Below are 14,016 nucleotides of genomic sequence, written 5' to 3'. Positions count from 1 at the left end.
TCCACATTTCTGTCCAAGTTAACCATATTTAAATGCAACATTGGCTATTGCAATGATCGGGTAATAAATCCATTCCTGATCTTGTAATGAGGAATTAACCTGAAGGATGAAGGAAGAAATGATCTTGCTACAACATGAATTTGAGCTGAAATTGATTACAAATTCTGCAATATTTGGTTGCAGAAAGAAATCTTTGAACACTATCCTGCACTGTGGAAGAAGGTCAATATGTTATTTATTGTCTTTCTAAAATCATACTTACTGGAGAGCAGTTTTGGTGCAGTCGCCCAACTTCTTTCAAAGCAACAAAACAGCCAGCAGGTTACTGAACATGGGGATCTGAGAATCCTTCTGAGCCTGATGTTGAGAAGCTAATGTCACTGTACTAAGCCCTGATTTAAAGCTGAAAAAATGAAGTAGTGAACAGTTGGACTACTAACACATGCTCTAAAATTGTTGATGAAAATTCTTTTACTGTAATTAAGTAAGGAAATAAATGTTGTAGCCTTAAATACATTTAAATATTTTTTGCGATTATTTGTCACTGACTGCTTTGAATTTATACTGTAGTTCCTATTTTCTTTCACTATGCATCATGAATCAAAATTTTTTTATCACTTTTATGTAATGCCAGAAAGGGAGGGGAGGACAGTGGGAATGTAGTCTGGGAGCCAAGGGTAACCCAAAAAGATTTAGGATCTACTGGTATAGAGGAATTCTCTTGTTATTGAAAATGAATGATTATCTCCATTTCGCACTACCATGGAGTGGCTGACAATTCCTAATAGACTTGCAGAGGTATACATGCAAATTCATGTAGGAATATATATCTACAAGAGTTCTAGGCTTGTTAAGTGTAAAGAAGATTAACTCAGAACATTACACTAAAATGAGCATTGGGAGAAGAACCTAGGGGCGTAATTTCAAACAAGGGAAGGGTACCGTTGCAGACATTATCAGGAGATCCTTGTTCACACAACAAATGATCGATGTGTGAAATTGACCTTCAGACAGAGCAGAGCAGGGGAAAAAAAATCTACAGTTACTTTTGGAAATAACTAGCTGGAGTGAACTGCCTTTGGTGGAAAGGGCAAATGAGCTGAAAGGTCTCCTGTCCTTAATTAGGTTGCGATGTGTGACAAGGTCAGATCAAAAGGTCCTTGAAAAGTGAATTATTGGGCCTCGTTGTTATCCGAATGCACGTCAGTAGTCACATAGCAATGGCAGGCTTGTAGTAATTGCAGAAGACTGGCACTGCAAGAGATCTGAACAATACACTCTTGGCATCATCTGATACCTTTGACAGGCTTTCTATCCTCTTAAACTAAATCAAATGCCAACAAAACACTAAAGGCAATTCCCAGCAGATGGAATGTTATTTTGTTGAAATCTTCAATGAACCGAAAGTTCACCATACAACCCTGTCAAGTGGGAATGTGTTTCGCTCCAACACCTATGTGATGTGATGTGCAAAGCTAACCACCGGGTATGTTTCAGCATTAATGAGCTCAAAAATAAAGAGCTCAGATGCTGCAAATCAAAAATTGGAGAGAGTATATCCTGGAACTGTTCAGTGAGTCCAATAGCATTTACGGAATGGTCCAAACAGGGTTAACACTTTATGTTCAATTGCATTCTTATTTTCAATGTCAGGAAGTAATCCTGTTCCTCTCTTCACAGATGCTGCCTGCCGCCCTTTATGAATACCTGTGTGGGCAACAATTAATCCATTTCAACCTCTTATAGTGTTAGTATTACTGACATTTTCAATTGAATTACCTTTGCTAAATCTATCTAAGCAAATGAAGAGAAGTCATATTATGTATCAGCTGTAATCTAATCAAATCAAACGCAAGAATCAATGTGCTGAATGGCTTAGAATAGTTTCTAGATTTAAAGTTGGGACAAGGGGGTTAACCTGTTGCACAGAAAGAAATTTACTACTTTATAAATCAGAAAAGGTGTGAACAATACTACATAGACATGTAAGTATAGAATTGTGTGTGGGCACGTGGCCAAGTGGTTAAGGCATTGGGCTAGCGACCTGAAGGTTGTGAGTTCGAGCCCCAGCCGAGGCAACGTATTGTGTCCTTGAGCAAGGCACTTAACCATACATTACTCTGCGATGACACTGGTGCAAAGCTGTATGGGTCCTAATGCCCTTCCCTTGGACAACATTGGTGTCATGGAGAGGGGAGACTTGCAGCATGGGCAACTACTGGTCTTCCATACAACTTTGCCCAGGCCTGCGCCCTGGAGAGTGTAGACTTTCCAGGCGCAATCCATGGTCTCACAAGACTAACGGATGCCTTAAGTATAGAATCTCATTGAAACCTATCAAAAATTCAAAGGCTCAGATAGGGTGGATACGGGAAGGAGGTTTCCTATAGTGGGGAGTCCACTATGGGAGGGCATAGCTTCAGAAAAGAAAGACTTCCCTTTAGAACAGAGATGAGGAAGAATTTCTTTCATCAGTAGGAGGTGAATCTGTGGAAATCATTGCCACAGACGGCTGTGGAAGCCAAGTCATTTAAAGTTTATTTAAGGTATATTTAAAGTGGAAGTTGATAATGTAACTTAGGTCTCAAAATATCATTACATGCTGTATATCACATGCTGTACAGGGCCTTTTGTGAAAATGAACTTAGATTATTCCCTCTCTTCCTGGACACACTGCCCTGGTGTTCTGCCTGCTCTGGGATATTAACCGTCTAGACTTTAACACTCCTCTCTCCTATTCTAATCTCACCCCTTCTGAATGCTCTGCTCTCCACTCCCTCCGCACCAATACCAACCTCATCTTCAAACCTGCAGATAAGGGAGGTGCTGTAGTAGTCTGGCGTACTGACCTCTACCATGCTGAGGCCCAGTGCCAACCCTTAAACATACCTCCTCTTACTTACCCCTCCAACAGAATGCCACTAAGGGGCACCAGATCATTGTCTCCCACACCATCAACAACCTTATTGATGCTGGGGATCTCCTATCCACCACCACCAACCTCATAGTTCCCACACCCATCACTTCCCACTTCTACCTCCTACCCAAGATCCACAAACCGACTTGTCCTGGTTTACGCATTGTTTTAGCTTGTTCCTGCTCCACTGAACTCATATCTGCATACCTCAACTCTGTTTTATCCACCCTTGTTCAATCCCTTCCTACCTACATCCATGACACTTCACACACTCTGGATCTTTTCAATGATTTCAGGTTCTCTAGCTCCCATCATCTTATTTTTACCATGGATGTTCAGTCCCCATACACCTCCATCTCCCATCAGGAAGGCCTCAAAGCTCTTTGCTTTTTTCTGGACACCAGACCTAACCAGATCCCCTCCACCACCACTCTCCTCCACCTCCCAGAACATGTCCTCACTCTAAATAATTTCTCCTTTGGCTCCTCCCACATCCTTCAAACAAAAGAGGTAGTCATGGGCACTCGCATGGGTCCTAGCTATGCCTGCCTGTTTGTCAGCTACATGGAACAATCTATCTTCCAAACTGACACAGGTGACCGTCCCGCACTTTTCCTAAGCTACATCACCAACTGCATTGGTGCTGCTTCGTGTACTCATGCTGAACTCATCGCCTTCATCTACTTTGCCTCCAACTTCCACCCTTACCCTCAAATTTACTTGGTCCATTTCTGACACCTCCCCCCCCTTTCTTGATCTCTACAGACAGCTTATCCGCTGACGTCTATTGTAAACCCATGGACTCTAACAGCTTCCCACCCTGTTACTTGTAAAAATGCCTTCCCCTTCTCTCACTTCCTCTGTCTCCACCACATCTGCTCTCAGAATGAGGCTCTTCATTCTCGAACGAAGGAGATGTTCCCTTTTTTCAAAGAAAGAGGTTTCTCTACCTCCACCCTCACGCTGCCCTCAACCGCACCTCTTCCATTACACGCACATCTAATGTTACCCCATCCTCCTGTCATCCTACCAGGGATAGGGTTCCTCTTGTCCTCATCTACCACGCCACCAGCACTTAATTCTCTGTAACTTCCACCATCTCCAACTCGATCCCACCACCAAGCACGTCATTTCCTCCCATCCCCATACCCCACTTCCCGCTTTCCGCAAGGATCACTCTTTATGTGACTCCCTTGTCCATTCGTCCCTCCCCACTGATCTCCCTCCGGCACTTACCCTTGCAAGTGGAACAAGTGCTACACCTGCCCCTACACCTCCTCCCTCATGACCATTCAGGGCCCTAAACAATACTTTGAGGTGAGGCAACACTTCACCTGTGAGTCTATTGGGATCATATACTGTGGCTGGTACTCCCTGTGTGGCCTCCTATATATCGGTGAGGCCATCCATTTTAATTCCACTTCCCGTTCCCATTCCGATATGTCTGTCCATGGCTTCCTCCACTGTCCTGATGAGGCTACACTTAGGTTGAAGGAACAACACATTATATTCTATTTGGGTAGCTTCCAACCTGATGGCATAGACATCAAATTCTCAAACTTCCGGTAATGCCCCGCAACCCCTCCCCATTTCCTCTCCCCTTTTCCCTCTCTTACCTTATCTCCATGCCCATCCATCGCCTCCCTCTGGTGCTCCTCCCCCCTTTCGTTCTTCCTTGGCCTTCTGTCTCTTTCATCAATCAACTTCCTAGCTCTTTACTTCATCCCTCCCTCTTCAGGTTTCACCTATCACCTTGTGTTATCTCTCCACTGCTCCCACCTTTTAAATCTATTCCTCAGCATTTTTCTCCAGTCCTGCCGAAGGGTAATGGCCCGAAACATTGATTGTACTCTTTTCCATAGATGCTGCCTGGCCTGCTGAGTTCATCCAGCATTTTGTATGTGTTGGCTGGATTACTGTGTGCAGTTTTGGTTTCATTAAGAAAGAATGTAGTTGTATCAGGAGAGCAACATCTTTAATGTAATAACTTATTTCCTTCTCTAACCATTCAATGGACAGTCATGTAAATACTTGTTACATTTAGTATTCCAATTTCTGGAGAAGATCTGAGACGGAGTATCCTGATTGACTCACCTACCTACTCAACAAACACTTCTCAGCAGCTACAAGGCAAAATGCTGAGATATGACTGTTTCACGTGAAACCTGCAGGTGTAACTTTCAAAAAGTTTAACAAATTTCAAAGTTCAATGTAAAATTTATTATCAGAGTGCATAGTGGTCACCACATAAAACCTTGAGATTCTTTTTCTTATGGATATAGTTTAGTAAATTCATAGAACAGTGACTGAAAACAGGATCGATGAACAACAAATGCAAATATAAATAAATAGCAATAAATAATGAGAATGAAATAACAAGATGAAGAGTCCTTAAAGTGAGACCGGGGAACACCAGAGATAGAATGAGTGTAGTTATCCACTTTTGTTCAAGAGTCTGATAGTTGAAGAGTATTAGCTGTTCTTGAATCTGTTTGTGCAAGTCCTGAGACTCTTGTACCTTCAATCTGATGGCAGCAGCGAGAACAGAGCACAGCCTGGGCGCTGAGGGTCTTTGATGATGGATGCTGCTTTTCTATGACAATGTTTCATGTAGATGCACTCAGTGGTTGGGAGGGCTTTACCCATGATGTACTCGACTGAATCCATGCCCTTCTGTAGGATTTCCTGCTCAAAAGTATTGGTGTTCCTATGGCAGGCTGTAATGCAGCCCGTCAGCAACACCACCTGAGACAAAGCAGCCCACTTGCTCAGCAACCTTCTTCTTCCACCATCAATGCACAGCCCATAATGCTCGTTGCATTATGCTAAGATCCTTTACCATCCAGGAAAACAACAGGAAGAGAATGGAAAGATCATCACAAGTTCTACTCCAAGTCACACAGAGTCCAGAATTGGAAACGTACAGATATAGTCTGCCATCATTGCTGTAAATCCCAGAGCTTTCTACCTAAAATGATAGCACGAGGACTGGAGGGGTAAGTTGGTTCCCTGTTTCTACAAACGAGAGAAAATCTGCAGATCCTGGAAATTCAAACAACACATGCAAAATGCTGGAGGAACTCAGCAGACCAGACAGCATTTATGGAAAAGAGTACAGTCGACGTTTCGAGCCAAGACGCTTCGCAGGACACTGTCCTGCAATTCACTTAACGACACAGCTGATGGACAGATGATGCAATAGCCACTGCTCTACATACCATCCTTACACATCTGGAGAAGAAGGATGCTTATGTGAGAATACTGTTCTTGGACTACAGTTCAGCATTCAACACCATAGTTCCAGCCAGGCTCGAAAAGAAGTTCAAGGACCTCAGCCTTGATCCTGCCTTGTGCAGCTGGATCCTGGACTTCCTGTCAGATCGCCGGCAGGTTGTAAGAGTGGGCTCCCTCACCTCCAACCCTCTGACTCTCAATAAAGGAGCCACTCAGCATTGCGTACTAAGTCCCCTCCTTTACTCCCTGTAAACCCATGACTGTATCGCCACCCACTTCTCCAATCTGCAAATTAAATTTGCCGATGACACTGCATTGATTGGCCTTATCTCAAACAATAACGAGATGGCCTACAGGGAAGAAATCATCTCTCTGACACAGTGCTGTCAAAAAAACAACCTCTCCCTCAATGTCGCAAAAAAAAAGGAGCTGGTTTTGGATTACAGGAGAAATGGAGATGGGCTGGCTAACCCCTATTTACATCAATGGATCTGGGGTTGAGAGGGTGAACAGCTTCAAGTTCCTCAGCATCCACATCACCGAGGACCTCACATAGTCTGTACACACTAGCTGTGTGGTGAAAAAGGCACAACAGCACCTCTTTCATTCAGACCATTGAGGAAGTTTGATATGGGCTCCCAAATCCTAAGAAATTTCTACAGGGGCACAATTGAGAGCACCCTAACTGGCTACTTTATTGCCTGGTATGGGAACTGTACCTCCCTTAATCGCAGGACTCTGTAGAGAGTGGTGTGGACAGCCCAGAGCATCTGTAGTTGTGAACTTCCTATGATTCAGGATAATTATGTGTGAAAAGGACCCGTAGGATTATTGGGGACCCAAGACATCCCAACCATAATCTACTCCAGCTGCTACCATCTGGGAAGCGGTACCGCAGCATAAAAGCTGCATAAAAGGACCAATAGGCTCCGGAACAGCTTCTTCCAGCAGGTCATCAGACTGATGAACTCACGCTGATTTGAGTGTACTCTATATTATATTGACTGTTCTATTTATTATAAATTATTATAAATTACTATGATTGCACATTGCACATTTAAATGGAGATGTAGGGTAAAGATTTTTACTCCTCATGTATGTGGAGGATATAAGAAATAAAGTCAATTCAATTCAATTTCACCATCCTGTCGAAGGGACCCAGCTCGAAATGTCGACTGTGCTCTTTTCCATAGATACTGCCCAGCCTGCCTAGTTCCTCCAGTATTTTGTGTGCATTTCTTGGATGCTACTTCTGTATTTTCTCTTCTCTCCTGGAAAATCGTGCATATTGTTAGGCAGCTCAAAGGTCAAGAAGAATGCCAATAATTAACTCTCCTGGTTGAGGTGATTTTTCAGTGCCTAATTAATAATAATCGTCTTATGTGAATGAGCATCTGGAACATTTCCACAGATATGCCAAAGCCGTAAGTAAATCCTTTTGCAGAAATCAGGCATTTCCTCCTTTGAGAGAAGCTTTTTTTTTCTCAAAGAAACATAAGGAATATTAAATGGTTGTGATCTCCATCCAGCTCCCAATCTTTAAAATGTATATAAAAAAATTAAAATATGATAGAAATATTATTCACTTTATTTGGCTATTGCAAAGGATACTACTGCTATCATAGGGGCTCAGGCAAGTGAATATTCTAAAAGTGAATCAAATTAAGTTGGCAGCGCCTCTAGTACTACATTAATATTGCTCAACAGCAGGACAAATTAAATGTTATGCATCAATGCTAATGGGAGAGAGGAGGAAGATTTTCCCTGCCATAAAACAACCCTTCTTAGTTTGAGATGTGAACACAACTTGCAATTGGTACAAACTAATAATCGAATCCTGAATGTATAATTAAGCAAGCTGTGAGTCAAATAGTTTTGTTGTACATAAGACTGCAAAGCCACTACTTTGCTGTACCCAGCTGACATTCTAAATCAACTTTGCAAAAATGACTTTAAATTTCATTATGACATTATTGCATGATTACCCTGATAAATTTAATTATACAATTATTTTAATGGATTCTTATCAATAGAATGAAATGAATTGTGGATAGGAGTGGCAATGAAAGCAAAACATGATTCCAATACTCGGATCATGCTCCTTGTATCCTGACACCAGACTTCCGTCATAGGCACTCGGTTCAGAACTTTATCATAGCAAGAACTTATTATGTATTCAGAGAGAAAGACTCAGGGATGTTTTCAAATGTTAATTGAGAAAAAATTTTAACTTTTTACTCGTGGAAATCCAAGATCCATGAGCAGAGCTTGAGATCACAGAACAATTGCTTGTGGAAAGTGAAAGTCAAAGTACATTTATTATCAAAGCATGTGTACTATTTATAACTTAGAGATTTGTTTCCTTACTGGCAGCCACAAGACAGAGAAACCCAATAGAACCTATTTAAAAAAGACCATCAAATCCCCAATGTGCAGAAAGAAATTATGCAAACAAAAAAAAAGCAAGCAACTGATGTTCTTGAAAGTGAGTCCACAGCCACAAAGCCAGTCATCACTGCAGCTAGTTCAGGAGCTTGGTAGTTGCAGGCAACAGCCTCAGTTCAGTACAGAGACAAGTAAACGTCATATAGCAGTGAGGTGAACACCAGCCCATCCTTCGCCACTGCCCATGACTCACTAACCTTTTCAATCATGGCCTGGTACTTAAATTGTCCAGGCCATCCCAGACTCTTGGACCTGGGCCCTGCCCATACCCAACCATTCAATTCAGCCCAGTGCTTAAATTGGTCAAACCTTGGGGCTTTCCTTTCTCTCAGACCCAGTAGCTGCTGCTTCAATCCACTCTTGGGCTTTGGCCCTTCCACCTCAATTCGGCCCATACCTCACTTATCCAATTCAGTCCGGCATTTAAATCGATCAAACCTCAGGTCTTTCCTTGCTCTTGGGCTTGGGCCTGGGCCCCACCACCTCAAGTCTGTCTTGTCTTAGTCACGCCACATTGAATTGCCTCCATGTCTGCTCCAACAATGGCCAAACATTGGCTTATTTCCTGCTCTCGCGCTCGGGCCCTCCCACCTTGATTCATCCCATAACCTACGAGACTTCAGTTCACACTGCAAACATGCCAGGTTATACAGACAGTTCAAAGCGCAATTTAGGAAGGAAAGTTACAGGCTATTGACTGCAGAAATCATATCCAAGAAAAGGTGTGATAATAAAGTACTTAATAGTTTTCTTTGTTTTATTTGCCAGGCAAGTAGTCACTGTGCTTCACCAGCACCATCTTAAATAGAAGCTTTAACTGGTAGACCTTACACATGCTAGATTTAAAAAGTAAGCGGGGTCTTTTGGGACACTCGGCGGACATTAAGGACCAATAAAAGAAGTTAATTTTGAGAGAAGTGATCACTGTGGGAGCAGCCATATTTGAAGTCGGACACAATTAGAGTGGAGAGCTGATTTTTTGGCTAAAGAGAGAAAATGCCAGCCTTGTGTTTTGAAATGTGCTTCCTAAATTATGACTGAAGTCCTTGCAGATTTTTACTTCTCTTATAGATTATGGTAATTATTGGCAGGGTCAGCATTTTTTGTTTATCTCGAGACAAGGTGATAGTATGATAGCTTCAGGGATTGCCATTGTCATTGTGCAGGTACTCCCAGAGTGCTATTGGATACTTAGCTCCAGGAACTAGCACGAGTAAAGATGAAAGAAAAGAAATCGCTTTCAAGGCAAGTATCTTGATAGAGTGCATAAAATTATGTGTGGTATTTATAGAGTAAATGCAAGCAGGCATTTTTCACTGAGGTTGTGTGAAAGTAAAACAAGAGGCCATGGGTTGAGGGTGAGAGGTGAAATGTTTAAAGGGAACATGGTGGGGGGGGGCGGTGGAATCGTCTTCACTTAGAGGACGGTGCAAGTGTAGACTGGCCTACCAGTGGAAGTACTGGACGTATGTTTGATTTCAACATTCAAGAGAAAATTGGATAGGTACATGGATGGGAGGGGTATACAGAGGAGTGGCCTAGTTCCAGGTGCAGGTTGGTGGGACTAGGCGGGTTAATGGTTCAACAAGCCTAGATGGGATGAAGGACCTGTTTCGGTGTGGTAGTGTTCTATGAATCTATGCTGCATGAAATTGCAGGTGGTGACATTCCTAACCACTTGCTGACCCTGCCTTTTAAGATAGTGGAGGTCACAGGCTTAAGAAGCACTGTAAAAGGAGTCTAGTTGAATTTCATTGGACATGAAGCAGGTTTTAATTACTGAGTAGGCAGGGTATTTGAACAAATACCAGAAGAAAGCTTGAAAGTATAAGAAAAAACTGCAAAATAGCATGATAGTTTTTAAAGACGAGGTCACAGCATACTTGGAGGCACTTGATACAATAGGCCGTACTCAGCATGGTTTCCTCAGGGGAAAATCTTACCTGACAAATCTCTTGAAATTCCTTGAAGAAATAACAAGCAGGATAGACAAAGGAAAATCAGTTGATGCTGTGTACTTGGATTTTCAGAAGCCCTTTGACAAGTTGTCACACAAGGCCGCTTAACAATCTAGGAGCGCATGTATTACAGGAAAGATTTTTGCATGGATAAAGCAGTGGCTGATTGGCAGGAGGCAAAGAGTGGGAATAAAGGGAGCCTTTCCTGGCTGGCTGCTAGTGACAAGTGGTATTCCACAGGGGTCTGTGTTGGATCCAATTCTTTTTTTGTTATATGTCAATGATTTAGAATCTAAATCATTGACATATAACAAAAAAAAATCTAAAATTTAGATGATGGAATTGATGGCTTTGTTGCAAAGTTTGCAGAAGATATGAAGACAGGCGGAGGGGCAGGTAGTTTTGAGGAAGTTGAGAGGCTACAGAAGGACATAGACAGATCAGTAGAACTGTAAAATAAATGGCCAATGGAATACACTGTTGAGAAATGTGTGGCCATGCACTTTAGTAGAAGAAATGAAAAGGTTGGCTATTTTTTAAATGGAGAGAAGATACAAAAAACTGAGGTGCCAAGGGACTCGGGAAAGCTTGTGCAAGATTATCTAAAGGGTAATTTGCAGGTTGAGTCTGTGGTGAGGAAGGCAAATAGACAATAGACAATAGGTGCAGGAGTAGGCCATTCAGCCCTTTGAGTCAGCACCACCATTCACTGTGATCATGGCTTATCATCCACAATCAGTACCCCGTTCCTGCCTTCTCCCCATATCCCTTCATTCCGGTATCTTTAAGAGCTCTATCTAACTCTTTTTTGAAAGTATCCAGAGAATTGGCCTTCACTGCCTTCTGAGGCAGAGCATTCCACAGGACCACAACCCTCTGTGTGAAAAAGTTTTTCGTTCTAAATTGTCTACCCCTTATTCTTAAACTGTAGCCTCTGGTTCTGCACTCGCCCAACATTGGGAACATGTTTCCTGCCTCTAGCGTGTCCAATCCCTTAATGATCGTATATGTTTCAATCAGATCCCCTCTCATCCTTCTAAATTCCATTGTATACAACCTCAGTCGCTCCAATCTTTCAACATATGACAGTCCCGCCATCCCGGGAATTAACCTTGTGAACCTATGCTACACTCCCTCAATAGCTAGAATGTCCTTCCTCAAATTTGGAGACCAAAACTGTACACAATATTCCAGGTGTGATCTCACCAGGGCCCTGTACAAATGCAGAAGAACCTCTGCTCCTATACTCAATTCTCCTTGTTAGCATTCATTCAAGAAGACTGGAGTATATAAACAAGGATGCAATGTTCACAAATACTGATGATGCCTCACTTAGAATATTGTGAGCAGGTTTGGACTGTTTATCTTAGACAGGATGTGCTGAAACTGGAGAGGGTTCAAAGGAGTTTCAAGAAAATGATTCCAGGATTGAATAGCTTGTCATATGAAGAGCATTTGATGTCTTTGGGACTGTGTTAACTGGAATTCCGAAGAATGAGTGGTGACCTAATTGAAACCTATCGAATGGTGAAAGACCTTGATAGAGTGAATGTGGAGAGGATGTTTCCTGTAGTGGGTCAGTCTAAGACCAGAGGACTCAGCCTCAGAATAGAGGGGCATCCTTTTAGAACGGAGATGAAGAGTAGTTTATTTACCTAGAGAGTAATGAATCTGTGGAATTCTTTGCCATGTGCAGCTGTGGAGGCCAAGTATTTATGTATATTTGAGGCAGAGGTTGATAGGTTCTTAATTGCTCAAGAAATGGAGGAAAACGGGAAGGAGGTTAGGGCTGAGAGGAACATTGGATCAGCCACAATGAAATGGTGGAGCAGACTCGATGAGCTAAATTGCCTAATTCTGCTCCTGTATCTTATGGTCTTATTATAGTCTCTAATAGTTAAATGCTGAGCAAGTCCCTCTTTAAAGAGAGGTTCAGATCCATGCAGGAGTTTACCAGTCCTGAAAATGAAGTAATTGCATCTAAAGGAGAAGAAAACATGTTTTTTTCCTGAATAGGAAATTCCTTGTGCATTAGAGGCAGTCACTGGGGTAGGTGTCACTGATGATCACAAAAGGGGCCTTCGTTTTGGGCTCTGATGATGTTCCAGTGAAATATTTTAGAATGCTTTTCCATGCAGAAGGCACCATATAAATCCAATTTACACCTGATAAAATACATTCCGACAGTGCAGGTTTAATGGAGGCATCAGACCTTCTTGACGGTACTTTACATCCCAAGATCCATTTTTTGCTGATTGTAGGTCAGAATTTTATTTACTAGTCTGTTTGTATCAGATTACCATAAACAGGTAATAAATATTTTAATACCAAGATCTATTATTAATTTCAAAACAATGTATTATTAATAAAACTGAAATGGTATTGGACAACTTTTGTAAAGGTAATTCAAATGAAAAACAAGTTGGTAATTTGTTAGACTTAAAAACATGACATGCTTAAAGTAGATAAATAATCCAATACTTGCACATTTACCTGACGCAAAAGGCATTGGTCCATCCAAAACACTGGAATTAAGTTTGAATTATATAAATAGCTTTTCAAGCAAGAGGCATTTTTTAAAGCAGAACGTATTCAATATCTGTTTCTCTTTATGGGGACAGAACTAAAATTATTTATAACCATAGTTGAAAACAAAACTGTTTTTTAACAAAGTTAACATAAATCAGTTTGTTGTGGCGGGCACAGGGGCGGTGATGGGATTTGTGTGCGTGTATCAGTGGGGCAGATTGTTCAAAGTTCAAAGTTCAAAGTAAATTTATTATCAAAGTATATATATGTCAGCAAATGCACACACAAGATTTATTTATTTATTTATTTATGGAGATAAAGCATGGTGTAGGTTCTTCTGGCACTTTGAGCCATGCTGCCCAATAACCCAAGATTTAACCTTAGCGTAATTATAGGACAATCTACAATGACCAAATAAGCTACCAACTGATATGAATTTGAACTGTGGGAGGAAACTGGAGCACCCGGCAGAAGCCCACGCGGTCACGGTGAGAAGACAGCATGGCCTGAATGTTGGGGTTCTTGGCAATAGATGCTGCTTTCCTGCAACGGTGCTTTGTAGATGTGCTCGAAGGTGAGAAAGGCTTTACCCATGATGGACTGGGACATATGCACTACGATTTTCCATACAAAGGCATTGGTGTTTCCATACCAGGCCATGATGCAACTGGTCAATACAGACTCCAGCACACATCTAGAGAGGTTTGTCAAAGTTTTGGATGTCTTGCCAAATCTTCACAAACTTCTAAGAAAGTAAAGGTGCTGCCCTATTTTCTTTGTGATTCCACTTATGTGCTGGATCCAGGACAGAACCTCTGAAATGATAACACTGAGGAATTTAAAGTTTCTGGTTCTCTCATCCATGATCTCCCAAAGAAGTCTGGCCCATAGATGGTTGGTTTCCTTCTCTGAAGTCAATAATCATCTCCTTGG

This window comes from Mobula hypostoma, chromosome 11, assembly GCF_963921235.1.
Source record: "Mobula hypostoma chromosome 11, sMobHyp1.1, whole genome shotgun sequence".
In the NCBI taxonomy this organism is placed as follows: Eukaryota; Metazoa; Chordata; class Chondrichthyes; order Myliobatiformes; family Myliobatidae; genus Mobula; species Mobula hypostoma.
The sequence above is the reverse complement of the archived record's forward strand: the minus strand, read 5'-3'. Positions refer to the sequence as shown.